This window comes from Globicephala melas, chromosome 21, assembly GCF_963455315.2.
Source record: "Globicephala melas chromosome 21, mGloMel1.2, whole genome shotgun sequence".
In the NCBI taxonomy this organism is placed as follows: domain Eukaryota; kingdom Metazoa; phylum Chordata; class Mammalia; order Artiodactyla; family Delphinidae; genus Globicephala; species Globicephala melas.
The window spans coordinates 12,366,296-12,380,628 of NC_083334.1; the positions used below are offsets into that span (position 1 = coordinate 12,366,296).

A 14,333-nucleotide genomic window follows, 5' to 3' on the forward strand; every position below is an offset into this window, starting at 1 on the left:
CATCTATACCAAATCACTCTAAATCCTGGGAAGATTGCTTTAAGCTTGCAGTTGGTACTCAAAGTCTAGCTCTACTATCTTTCTCCTAAAACAGCAAGTTTAAAAAAAAAAAAAACTGGGGCCGGTATCTCATGCTTTAAAAATGTCTTGTGAGTGCATTTCTGTGAGTGTAAAACCTAAATAAAATAACCGTCTTTTTTACTGCAAAATCTGGTGACATAAGGATGTACTGTCTTGGCAATAAGGCTCCCTTGATTTTCCCTGTCATGAAATGCCAGATTTGTAAAGGAAGTGACAACTACAGTTTATACTTCAGTAATTGAAGTCAGTCACTGCTGTGGTCGCTTTATTCTTCAGGCTGGTGGCAGTAAATTTTGAAATACACCTAAATCCAAGTGTAACCTCAAAACACTATGTCCATAAACCCATGTCTACACTGAGTGTTCAGATAATCTCAGGTTTCATATCCTTGGGGTTTGAATGTCTTCATTCCACACTGAAGAGTTTCGCCTCTTTTTTGCCCCTCTTCAGGAATCAGTACTGATACCAAGAGTGAGGCTGTAGGAGGGCAGGTGGCCATAATGTCTTCAACAAACCTGCAAGACTCTGTGATGATTTCAGGCACGTTCCCGTGGAGCCTGTTTTCACCTATCTTGTCATAGCATCATTATGATCACATTTTTATTCTTTGCTAAAGAACTTCTCTGCTATTGCCAGTTTTCCGAGGCATTTTTGAGGGCTTGAGGAAGAAGCTTTTCATTTTCTTTGATTCTCTTATTTCTTGACTTGTAAATAGTAAGCTGGTCCTATGGGGATAGTGAAGGATCAGCTCTTTCAGGTTGGTGGTTGTCTGTGCAGGTTTCATGTTAGGTTACTACTGAGAAAAGAAAACCAGAAGGTGGGGGAAGAAGAGCTGTGTTATTCATTCAGCATTTTACGGAGTCTCCCCCCACCTCAAGCAAAGTGCCTTGCTAGATTCTCATGGGGCTGCAGGGTTGGGTATAATATGGTTTTGTCCAAGGATGGAAGCTGTTATTTATTCTTTATTTTAATTATTAGCCAATATGTATAATAAAAAGGGTTGGGGCTCATGGAAGGATAAAGTAAATATTAAGACAAACACCTACAATGAACACTGGGAGAGTAGGTGGAATCTTTCTCATACGTATCTTTTTGGGGGAGATTGAGAGTAGCTTGTCAATTTCCTTTTCAAATATGGTTCCTTTCCAAATACCAGTGTTGATAGTAATAGATGGTATATTGAGACACTTTGACATCATTTGGGAGAAGTTGTCTTCCCCTTAACAAATGTAAGAAAGTCCACTTATATCAAGTTAGTGACTCTGGATACAAACAGAGCCTTTGTCACATAAAATGAAATAGAAAATGAAGCAGCTTAGAAACACATGAAGCTCTTCATACTTCTTCTTTCTGTTTGTCCAGTCATTTTGCCATAATAGCTACTAGTATTTATCATACTTATTCTCAGTAAAAAGAGGTTTTTTGTTGGGTTCAAAGGACAAGATAAGCTTCTTCAGAGAAATACTAAATGACTTGAAATAACTTCAGTGGAGACTGTTTTTAGAAATCCCCTCCAACAAATATTCCTTAAAAATATGGTGAAAATCACTGTTTTTTTTTTTAACTTTAGGAAAGGAGAGGTCCTTGGAAATTTGAATAGCTGTCCTTTTGATCTGGCCTACTATCGCACAGTAGGTATTTCAATTTTAACTCTGTTTACTTAAGCCAAAATTATAGGCATTCCATAATCGCTTTCTAATGAGACAGAACCTTTTCAAACAGTCTTTTTTCACTAGTAAGTAACTACCAGTTTGAAATGTGATTTATAGCAACAGGCTTGACATTTAGCCTTGGCTTTGTCACGTACCTTTGGGATAAACTACACTTAAGCTCAAGAGGTTAGAATAGACACATATCAAACTTAAGGAGATCCTACAAATGGACAGTTAGAGAATTCTGAAACTTTAAATTTTGAAGACCATGCCTTATATGACTATTTAAGCCTCTGATTCATGCTACCAAATCGAAAATAATCCTAAGAATTCACAGGCCTCCTGGCAACCAGCAAGTTCACAGGCCATGAGATGAGTTCATTGTTCATCTTGAATATTAATTTCCCAAAGGTAGTTTCTGAGCAGAAGGGGGGAAAATCTTGCCTTTTGTTCAAATCAAGAGGAATAATAAAATGTGCATCCATGAGCTGAATAAGAAAAGGGGTTAGGCCAAATGCACGTGGGATTATTCTCCCACAGTTTCTAAAACTAGAAATTATATTAATTAACTAGAGAGAAAAGAAAACTCCCCATAAAGAGGCACATAGCTGTATAATCCTCAGGGCTTTATACATGAAAATATGCTCACCTACCTTCATGAAATGATTTTCAAGGCACCAAACCTTTGTTAATGAAGGTGTTAGAACCTTCTCTGTCAGGACCTTGTGAACTGTGACCTCTTTATACAAGTGATGCTACTTCACTTTCCTCTCCCCAAGCCCTGGGGATGGCTGCTTCACATGGCATGCCACCAAGTTTGGGGACATTTCATTGATCAGGACTGCAAAGTGATTTGTTTTCCACTATAAAGGTCCTATAGAGCATGTGCATAAAAGGTGTCCCCTGTGAACGAGACACCCCCAAAGTACTTTTAGATGGACGTTTGTCATGTTAAGGAACAATAAGGCAGACAATTTTAAAGGATTTGAAAAGAAAGAAAACACAAGCCGCAAACTGACATCTTGAGAAAATATAAACCAGTTTTGTCTGCCGATCTCACTAATATAAATCAGCGGGGAGGAATGGCCAGGACGCCACCTTGATGAGTTATTAGTTTTCATTTTATAGAAACTAATTCTGGGGCACAGTGGATTGTGGGGCCCAGTTCCTTACGTTCTGTTATTTTGAGAGTTTTCTGGGAGTGGAGGATGGGCACCTGAGGTTCTAATCTGGGCCTGCCCCAAACCAGCTGTGTCCCTGGCGGGTAACATGACCTCTCCCCGTCTGGAACGGGCCCTCCTGGCCCGCATTTCCATTACAGAATTGGGCTCCGCAGCGCCTCTGTAATGGGCAAGCCCAGGATTTCTCAGCACTTACACAGAAATCGTTAGAAATAACCTTTGCCCTTTCTGCTTATTGGAGTCATGTGCTTCCGTATGGGGGGTGTGTGGGAATAGCGCTCATTTTGCAATGGAGTCTTATTTCCTGTCATCCCCAGATGTTACATTAAGTGGCTGCATTAGGGCTTGTCCTGGTGACCAAACTAATGGGGGTGAGGGGACAGGGATGAAGCCCTGGCAGGTTCCGATCACGTGCAAGTTTTCATGAACAGCATCCTGTTGCCTCCTTATACCTCCTCGCAGAGATACATTTCCAGCCTCGCTGCTCCAACTGTGCTTTAATTTGAAACTACCTGTGTTGACTCCTTTCATCAGGCCTGTGGAAGTGAGGAATATTACACTTGGTGGTGAATGACTTTATTCTTTATTTCCCAGGAGAACGTGAATGTGCTTACAAAAGGTCACCTCTCTTGGTATTTCAACATCTTTTACACTCTTGTGAACGTTTTTATTTGAAAAAAGGAATATGAGTATATTGTATAAAAACCTTAGCATTTTTACACCTCCAGAGCAATTGTGGCTTAAATTCTCTATAGCCCCAGAGAGTTAGGGCAGTTCAGACAACTGTATGTTCTTTGGTACAAGATTGCTTATGCTGAGTGCAGCTATAACCAAGGAGCAGAGTCTGGTTGGATCCTTGCCGGTGGGTTCAGATGCCGACTTTTGCAACTAGGACAGGCTTTGTACATCAGTCATAGAAACTGCGTGATGCCTAGTCTATCAGGTTTAGAGTAGAGGTTCTTGTCGTTCGTAAGACTATAGACTATAGTCAATGCTAACTTAACCTTCACCACAGTAACATGGGAGAGAAATGACATGGGTAATTTTTTTTAAGTAGATAGTGAACTTTTCCTTAAGTAGTTAATCCCCAGACTATTTTTATTTGACATTGGAATGCACAACCAGTTGGCCAGAAAATCCCATTGATTTCTACCACCTAAATATTTCTAAAATCTCCCCCTCCCTTTTCATCTCTGTTGTTGAAATCCTTCTGTTCTATTACAGTGTCTTCCAAACTGACCATGTCCAATTCTTGCTCTACGGGTCCCCAGAGGGGTTTTGTTTTTTATTTTTTTAATCCCTCCTAAAGCAAAACTGGTCATGTTACTTTCCAACTCTTTTCAACGTTTCTCATGCCTATGGGTGAAGTCTGAGACCAAGGCTCTTCATGGCGTGACCTCCCCTGCTTTTCCCACCCCTCCTTCCATCCCTCCCCCACCACCCTGCACTCCAGGCTCTGGAAACTCTTTGCCTTCTGCAATATCTTGTTGCCTTTTGTGATTTATGTGACACCTCTGAGAGTGTGCTCGCCATCTTTAAAAGTCTGATATTTAGCTAAAATATATAAGGCTCATCCAGTTTAGCCTTCCAGAACAAGCTCATACACCCCTTCTCTTCCTAGAGCGAATCACTCGTATGACGGTTGTTTTGTACTTGTGTTACAACAGCATGGTGACATTGTGTTGTACCTTGGGTTTACTAGCCAGTGAGTTCCTCAGTTACAGTATGTGTTTTATTCACATCTCTATTTTGCCAGCAACCACAGAGCTTGACACATATCAGGGACTCAGGAAATATTTATTGGATAAATGAATAAAACATGGCTTCTCTTAAAAACTTGGTTGAGGAAATGTCTTGAACTCCTAATGTGCGTCATCCTTTTGTAACAGAAGATTCTACTCTTCAGGGACTTCCTATCGTGGCTGGTAGGACCAGCTCTCAATGATTGACCATTAGAAAGCAGGAAATACTGGAATATAATCAAGAGTTAAGTGGGTTCTTCATGACATTCTTTTTTTTCTTAAATTCCACATATATGTGCTAGCATACGGTATTTGTCTTTCTCTTTCTGACTTACTTCACTCTGTATGACAGACTCTAGGTCTATCCACCTCATTACAAATAACTCAATTTCGTAAGACAGGAATAAAGACACAGACCTACTAGAGAATGGACTTGAGGATATGGGGAGGGGGGAGGGTAAGCTGTGACAAAGCGAGAGAGAGGCATGGACATATATACACTACCAAATGTAAGGTAGATAGCTAGTGGGAAGCAGCCGCATAGCACAGGGAGATCAGCTCCGTGCTTTGTGACCACCTAGAGGGGTGGGACAGGGAGGGTGGGAGGGAGGGAGATGCAAGAGGGAAGAGATATGGGGACATATGTATATGTACAACTGATTCACTTTGTTATAAAGCAGAAACTAACACACCATTGTAAAGCAATTATACTCCAATAAAGATGCTAAAAAAAAAAAGAGTTAAGTGAGGTTGGTTGATAGGGTTGGTGTAAGTGGAATAGGACTTCAGAGGAGAGATGTCAATAAAAAAAGGCTGCCTGGAGGGAGGACTTACTTGCTTCTCGAAGGACTTGGTAGGATTTGAAGAGCAGAGAAGGCGGAGGACTGGGGGAAGGTTGTAGAAGCAGTATGAACCAAGACATTCAGCTGGCAAGGAAAACGTCAGTGTGAAATTTGCCATACTGTAAATTTGGGATGTAACTAGAAATAATGTGTAGCTAGATCAGGTGGGCTCTTGAAATGTAGGTGGAGTTTATCGGGGTCGGAATCAGATTTGTGAGTTTGGGAGAGAAATAATGAAAGGAGCATCTTAGGAAGAGGTGTCTGGCTATGGCTTACAGGATAGATGGAAGAGATGGGAGTTGGGAGGCTAGGGGACCAGCTGGGAGGTGGTTGAGGGAACAGAGGTTATCAAGCAGTAGGGTGATGAGGGACCACCCAAGAGCAGTGTTTTGCAACACTGCTAGGCGTTAGCACACCACCCTTAAGAATTTGTAAACCATGTCCATATACTATCTGTGCTATTATTTAGTTAATACTTTTCTTTAACTCTACCCACTTTATATTTAAATGGATGTAAAAGAAAAATTTTTAATTTTATATGAAATTATGGGTTTCATTTGACAATTATTTTTCTAACCCCCATTACAGTTCATATATTCCTATTTCAGTAAAAAATGATTCAACCAGGTACCACCTGAAATGCCCTCACATACCTGAGTGGTACTCATGCCTCATAGTGAAAACCCGTATCCAAGGAAGGAGGGATGGGCATGAAGGGCAAAGGGAGCATCTGTGAGGACCAAGAGGCTGTTCCTTTAAGTGACTGGATTGAAGAGAGGAGAGAAAATCAAAGGTGAATCAGAGATTTTTGTTGGAAGAATGCAATAAGTGACCAGGAGGCTGGGGGAAATGGAGCAGAAGATGAGTTCTATGTTGGACATAATGTTTTGGTTGTCCAAGCAGAGAGGTAGGCACTCACGTGATTGGTAGAGGCTCCAGGTATAGTTTGGGGGTCAACCACTTAGCAGTGTTAGTGAGAACACGGGAATAGTTTAGCTTTTGTACTTTATGTTCCGCTTCTTAGAGGGGAACAGGTGACTTGCTTATTTTTATTTCCAGCAGATGGAGGGTCAGTTGGATTCCATTAACACTGAGTCCTACTTAGGTTTCTGAAAACCTGGAGACTCAAGGTTAGGATTGCTTGGAGATCATCTGCTCTCTTTTCCTAAAAGTGAAGAGCTTTTTAATGCTTGGATGTTTTTGATTAGTGTTTGCATTTATTCAGAAGCCATTGTAGTGTTGATAAAAGGGATGTGCTTTTGGTATCTCTAGTTCTGGTTTGCAAAGGGTTCAGAGCTATGCAAGCAGCAGCACAAAAGACTAGACCAGCTATGTAAATAACGTATATTTCAAACATCTGTCATATACCAATCTAGTTGAAAATTTATGGCTTAGGTAACACATATACACAGTTAAAATCTCCATTTATCTTCCTACTTAAATCCATGATGGCCCCTCCAGGCCAAGTTTTCTCTTTTTGAAGATGAAAGATAAATATCTGGCAGGTGCCTGTGGGCATTAGAGGTAGCAGGGCTTAAGCCTGGCCGTCTCCTTCTCATGGCCACAGTTTCAGAGGGAGGACCCTTCTAGCTTTGTAATTAACACCCTCACCTCACCCCTACTGCAAGTTCCTGTCTAGTTGATTCCCCGAAGAGAGCTCACAGACCAATTCATTGCTTTCGGCACATCCAGCTTTTGCTTTGAAGTCATTTATTTCGTTATTAGGTGAAATGAAGGCTGCCGCAGCAATTGAGGTTCTGTGGATACTTGTCATTTTTTTTGGCTGTCCAGCATCTGAACCCCCTTCCCCTGTCTGTATCTCCCCACTGTTGTGGGTTGAACGTGTGCCCCCGTAAACCCCTGGTAACCCTGAATATGACCTTATTTGGAAATAGGGACTTTGTAGATGGAATTAATACGTGGTCGTACTAGAGTCGGGTGGGTCCTGAATCCAGTGTGACTGATGCCCTTATGAGAAGAAGAAAAGAGACGCAGACACAGGGGAGACGTCCATGTGAGGATGGGGGTAGAGATTTGAGTGATGGGTCTACAAGCCAAGGCAGTACAGGGATTGTTGGCAACTGCTAGAAGCCAGTGGAAAGGCATGGAAGGGATTCTCCCCCAGAACCTCCAGACGGAAACAATCCTGCATCTGACTCTTGGCCTCCAGAGCTGTGAGAGAATAAATTTCTCTTGTTTTAAGCCACCCAGTTTGTGGTACTTTGTTTCAGCGTCTTAGGAGACCAAAACACTCACCTTACGGACCTTGCGGGGAGGCAGAACCTCATTTCTCTATGTGGACACCGAACTTGGCCATGGAATTGCTGTCCTGGCCCGCCTGGCTCAAGGTCATGGTTTCACCAATTACACAGTCCTTTCCAGACTCTGCATCTGGTGCTTGTGGGGCAGGGTAGGGGGGCTCTGGGGCACGTTCCCTGGCTGGCAGTTGTGTGGCAGCAAGATGGCATTCTGCAGGCAGTGTCTCGTGTGTGGCAGTGGAGGTGGATGCCAGCTGCAGGGTTTGTGCTTGGCGTGACTACCGAGTTCCAAGCCCAGATCTCCAGGCCTCCCCGCAATCCTGAGTTACTCAATACTTTTCAGTAAATTCCTTTTTGGAGAGGCCGTGTAGCAGAGTGATTTAGAGCAGACATGTAGTCCAGATGGCTTCATAATCCAGCCTTTCCAGTACTGAAAGGGTAAATTTGGATAAATTACCTATTTATTCAGGGCCTCAGTTTCCTTACCTGCAAAATGGGAATAATAATTTTATGTATCTATGAGGTTTGGGGTGAATTATGTGAATTAATATATGTAAAGCACTGCATTGGTTTCCATGCATAAGAATGGAAGAACCCCAAAGGAAGCAAATAGACTCTCAACAGGATCTCAAAGTTGTCACTTCAAAGTATGCTGTCAAGAATAAATTGCATATGAGCTACACAAAGAAATATAGTTGAGTTTTACTTTGCAACCACGTTGGCTTCATTTTGTAAAAGCTTCCGGGGTCCTTGTTTCCATCTCTCCAATAACACCCAGTTTCCCTCTTCCTTGCATCTAGCTACTTAGTGTTTAAAACTCAGTTCCAGGGAATTCCCTGGCGGTCCAGTGGTTAGGACTCTGCCCTCTCACTGCCGAGGGCCGGGGTTCAATCCCTGGTCGGAGAGCTAAGATCCCGCAAGCCGTGCAGCATGGCCAAAAAGAAAACATAATCACTCAGCTCCGGTCTTAGCTCTCGAGGAAGCCTCTTTGGCCTGGTGGACTGTTGATTGAGCTGCCCCTTCCCGGTGCTCCCGTAGCACCCTTGTCTGCCTCTGACATCATTTACGCATCTGTCCTCATCTTCTTGTCGGATCTTCCCTCTAGACTGTGAAGCTCTTTGTGAACTTGGCTCTAGTCTCACTTGGTTTTGTTCCAGCAAGTGCTAGGAATGTAGTAGGCATACAGTAGGAATTTAAGTGTACAACTATGGGGACCCATTGTCTTGCGAACATTTTTGATAGTTTCAGTGAAATCTCTGACCTCTTTGTTTCGCTTCCTTCTTTAACCGCATTCACATTCGTAGTTAGTCCCCTGGGGACTGATGATAAGCGGCCTCCAGGGTCCTTGTGTCCTATCAGGAAGCCTGATCCATTCACACTGGGCCAAAGGAGTGAACGCTGGGGCGTTTTAGATATCCACTGGGTTGTACATATACAAGCTTCTGTCTTGGGATTCTAAAAATTCCAGCATGGATGTTCCATGAAAAAACAATATAGCTTTTTGGAATCCACCGAACTTCTAAGATAAAACATCACTTTAGGTTAGATGCTGGCACTTGTCATGATAGGGGGGCTTCCTGTGAACCTAAAGAACTCATTTGAATTTTCATTTTGATTGGTTTTAAAATAATTGAAAGGAGTATTTGGACCATCTTTCCCCCCCACACTTGCTACGTGGTTATTTATAATGAAGGCAATGGACAGCTGTTGATTATCTTAAAAAAAATAAAAAGTTTTGAAAAGTCCACTTAGCCAAGGACTTGAACATGCCTGGAAGAGCCAAACAATGAAGATGGTTGTAGTGTCAGGTGGACTTTTCCACATTTGTAATAGTGGCTTCTTAGTTTCGTAAAGTGCCTTTATGTAGTGGCAGAGCTTTTTGATTTAGGGCTTTGAAGTCAGACAGGACATCGGGGTCCCGCCACCCCCCTGCTGCCTGTGTAATCTTGGCACTGTATCCTCTGTTTCTCATCTATAAAATGAGGATACAGTAGTATCTAATTTATAGTTGCTATGTGGATTAAATGAGCAAATGCATGTAAAATAATTAGCAGAGTGCCTGACGCATAGTAAGAACTTAGTACATTTTTGCTACTGTATTATTATTTCTTGGGGGACACAACTCTAAGAGAGTGATCCACTCCTAAATATTTCACACCTGAGGCTGTAGAAGAAGGGAGATGACAGGCGACTTGTCCAGGGTCGGGTAGAGTTAAAAAAATCGGAGTTCAATCTGATTCTTATACTTTGGTCCTCATTTAATCACAGATCAAATATTCCATTACCTATTGATTTGGGTATGTGGTCTTCTAAGAAATCCACAGAATTATTCACTTACCTAAGGGGACTCACTTGTCCTGGAGTTTCCATCTTAGGAAGCATGGTGGAGAGTCATTGTATATTCAGTATTCCTGTGAGTTAGAAATCTAAGAGAACTTGGCTTCACCTAAAATCAGGGAAATGGTGCCCCGTCTAATCAGAGCTATTGACTTGGACTTTTCCAAATAAGGTAAAGAGAAAAAGCCTCTTCCAAGGTTATGGTTGAGCTGTGTGTTTGTATGCGTTTGCGTTTGCAATAAAACGAGTATCGCAGAAACGCAACGTGAGGAGGGAAAGCTGGGAGGCTAAGGTACATCTTTCAAGGGCAGCCCCGTGCCTTCTCTCCTCCAAATCAAGTGCATGTTCCTCCCTTGGTGAGCTTTAAATAGTAGTGATGGTCCGCTGGAATCTCAGGTCAGCACGTCCCCCTGGGTTGCGGAAAGGGAGTGCCACACTTTGGGATCCGCTTTTCACGTGTTAAGATTTCAGCAGCTTTCCTTCTAGCAGATGGTTTGGCAGCAGGACTCGGGGCTCTGGGATGACAGCCTGAGCTGGGGGAGGAGAGAGGGTTTTCCCTCCTCCGAAGCTTTCAGAGCTGCCAGCACCTCCGCTTCACTTCACTGTAGAGACAGACACGCCGACCCTGGCCAGCCGGGATTTGGGAATCCAAAGCTTCCTGTCTTCAACACGTTGCCCCTCCCCAGTTCTCCCTGCCTGCAAGTCCAGTGAAAATAGCTCAAGAAGAACCTCAAGTATTGATATATTAAGCAGCTTGCCTTACAGGGTTGCGGCCAACTAATTGAACTTCAAAAGCCTCCTCTAATTCTAGAGCCGCAGTATGACAAGAGCCTTGGCTTTTGCTGGTGGAAGCGTGGTTTGGGGAGGTGGCAGATCTTGCTTTCCCGTATGTTGTACCCTGCTTGGTGTGGGTGGTTTCAACATGTGGAGAATTTCAAAGAACATTTGTTCAGGATGCCAAAGGCAGAGTACGTGATGGTGTACCATCCTGAGCGGAAGGGCCAGAAGTGGAGGTATGCACTGTCAGGTGCCACCGGAGGTGGGAAAGCACCTTCTCTCCAGTGAAGCTGTGCAGAGCGTCATTGGGCTGGGGCTGTGCTGAGGGCCTAGGAGAGCTGTGGTTAATCCTTCCACAGTGCTGTGTAGACAGGCCCTGGGAGGTTTCTGTTGAGCCTGGCGGTGGGAAGCCGGAGGTCAAAGGTCCTGGGCCATGAGCACAGCCTTCCTCTGTTGGTCTGAGGACATGCTTCCTATCAAGATAACAGAGTTCCTGTGTGCTCCTGAAATGTAGACATGAAGAGGGAGCCTTTTTACCCCCAATTCACTTCCCCCACAAGGAAGGGAACCAGTGTCTACTGAGCACGTACTTGGTACCAGCCAGCGCAGGAGAATGACCTCATGTAGTCTCAGAACAACCCTGGGAGGCAGCCACTAATGAATATCTGAAACATCACAGAAGACGACACTGGGATTTTATACATGCGTACACGCTCACACGCTCACACACTTTAAATCTTGTATGTACTCGACTCTTAGTCTACATGCCACCTGTTAGTAAAATTACCTTCTTATTTTTATGTAAACGTTAAATATTTTCTTTCACTACCCCAGTGGTTCATCTTGCACTTGCCCTAAGGAGCTCGCTTGAGAGGCCTGGCTTGTACCGAGAGGAAAGATTTCAGAGTTCCCTGCCTATTCTAATGAGTCTCACCTCAAATATTTGTGTATGTTATCGGCAAAGAATCTACTCTGCCAGCTGATGTTCTGAGAGTTACCTTGCTTTGCCTAAAGAACTGTAGAGTCTCCTAAAACCTGACAGGGCGTTGGGGGGCGTGGGAGGCTATTGCTGGAATAGTTCTGTGCTGCTGTTTCTTACCCTTCCTCTTCTCATCACGCTGGAGGGGGTGTCTCATCCATCCGCTGTGAGTTCCTCGCTGTCTTAATTGGCCCGGTGTTATCGGGAAGTGTCTGTCCTGCAGTGAACACCCCTGATTCTTGGAGGAGATGAAATCGCTGGGCTTGCACAATTCCTAGGCACAAAAGGCACCGGACAAGAACATGGAAACTTCAAATGGAAAGAAGTCCCCCCACGTAAACATAATTTCATTCATTCGTAAACCATTTTCTTCTGCTGACGCATTCTCTTCTGTACTTTTTCTGTTAGGAAAAACTGAAGAAACATGAGATTTCGTGCCGTCTAACTTTTGCCATCTGTTGTAAGAGTTTACACTGAGCAGTCATTCTGAGCATCGCAATAGGCCAGGGTCCAAATAATGGAATAATTTCACAGTACCCAGCACGACAATTTAAAATAATGCTATCAGGGGTCAAAAAAGGAGGAGTTATATGGGTCTGAATGGTATAAGATAGGAGTAAGTCCAAGATAGTCAAGACAATAATAAACTAGGAATTTTGGTGGATATGACTCAAAAAAAGTATCGATGGTTAAAATTGAGTAAATGAACTATAACTTTGATAAGAGTCAGTTAACTGGTTTAGAACACATCAGATGTGTTTTATAAAATCTTCGATTTGGGGGAAAAGAAAAAATCTGTCCTTGTGATTTCCCCACTGAGAAAGTCTTTTACAGTTTCTCCTAGTTTTTCAGTGGTCAAGGAGGGTGAGTTCAGTAACCCATGGCAACGGAATGAATGTGAATAATATGAATGCGGAATCTCCATTTAGTACTTCTGCTAGTAGGAGGACTTGCAGAAGTTAGCACCTGCATAATCCTTGGAGTACGTAATACTTAAAGTAATACAAATACAGGAGCCAACTCCCATTCTTCAGAATATTTAAGAACAGTCCCAAAGCTTTATGATATACTGTGTATTTTCAATAAAACAAAAATTGCTGTTAGACACTACGTAATAGTTAAAAATTATATCTCTTCTTAACCCACCCCCCCCCCGTTTTATGGCTAGTTAACTAGCGAACGCTTAAAATTCTCTATATACTAGACTTTAAAATACCAAACAAATATAACACAAAGTTGTCACGTCTTAAATTAAAAAATGTAATTTATGGTTTCTCTGTATTTTTAACTTTAGAATCAAGGCACCAAAATAAACTCACAGAACGAAAAAGGTCAAATTTACTTGTATTCAATTTCTTAGATTAGAATTTCTTAATATTTGCATAACGATTGTTTTAACTTCTTGTTGCCAAGAGGGCGTCTGGGAGAGATTTGATTAGTAAACCGCCTCCTTAAAGAAAAGGGTTTTAACACTATGCAGTAAATTAAATGTATGGAAATTACATTCATCTGAGCTAGAACTTTCACAAATTCAGTGTGCTCTGCTGCTGGGGGGAGATGACCCCTCAGGTACAAGAATACTTAACTCTATAGGCTCATTCTTAGTCATGTTTTTTTGTTTTTTTTTTTTCCGGTACGGGGGCCTCTCACTGTCGTGGCCTCTCCCGTCGCGGAGCACAGGCTCCGGACGCGCAGGCTCAGCGGCCATGGCTCACGGGCCCAGCCGTTCCGCAGCATGTGGGATCTTCCCGGACCGGGGCACGAACCCGCGTCCCCTGCATCGGCAGTCGAACTCTCAACCACTGCGCCACTATGGAAGCCCGGCATTTAGTTTTAAAGTTAATTTAATTTGATTGAGTGTGTTTTCAGGACTAGTGTTCTTTAATCTGAGTGCAGAAGTGGAAAAACCAGATATTCGGATTTTTCTAGGCTTGGCACTTTGCCAAACAGAAGGATCAAGACGGATAAGGACGTTGATCCTTTTCTCCCTTTGGGTGAAGCTGGAGCCAACGTGTCATTTGGAGGTGTGGTCTTGATGGCGTTCAGGAAGGTGATCCGTGGATGCTGCTTTATCTTCTGGACAGTTGTCTGATGATGGTATTCTAAATACTCAAAAGGTGAACTCAAATTAGGCAGAAATACAATAGGCAAAAATATGAATCTTGTTCTCAAGCTAAGTTGTCCAAAACTCACTTTTAAAGTTGTTTCAAGAATAACTGAAATCTGAGTATGGTATCCCTAGGAATTTTTTCTTAAGAACCGTTGGTGTTCTTTTCTAGCTCTAGTCAAGAAAAATTGATCATCTGATTAGGCCTTTGTCAGATGGAACTTGCCATGTATGTAATGTTCCACACTAGACAATGTAATAAACATAACTAGGACTAGAATTGCACTAATTTGGGTTAATTAGGAGGAAAACTTGTCTAAATAAGTGAAAGACCTAAATTTTATAGAATGTTTAATGAAATGGGGTCATTACTTTCA

General features: G+C 42.7%; 1 protein-coding gene across 3 annotated transcripts in view; it reads left to right on the forward strand.

The window, feature by feature from the left end:
* Positions 1–14,333, forward strand: part of STOX2 (storkhead box 2) — a 208,201-nt gene that overhangs the window by 102,000 nt on the left and 91,868 nt on the right. The window lies entirely within an intron of this gene.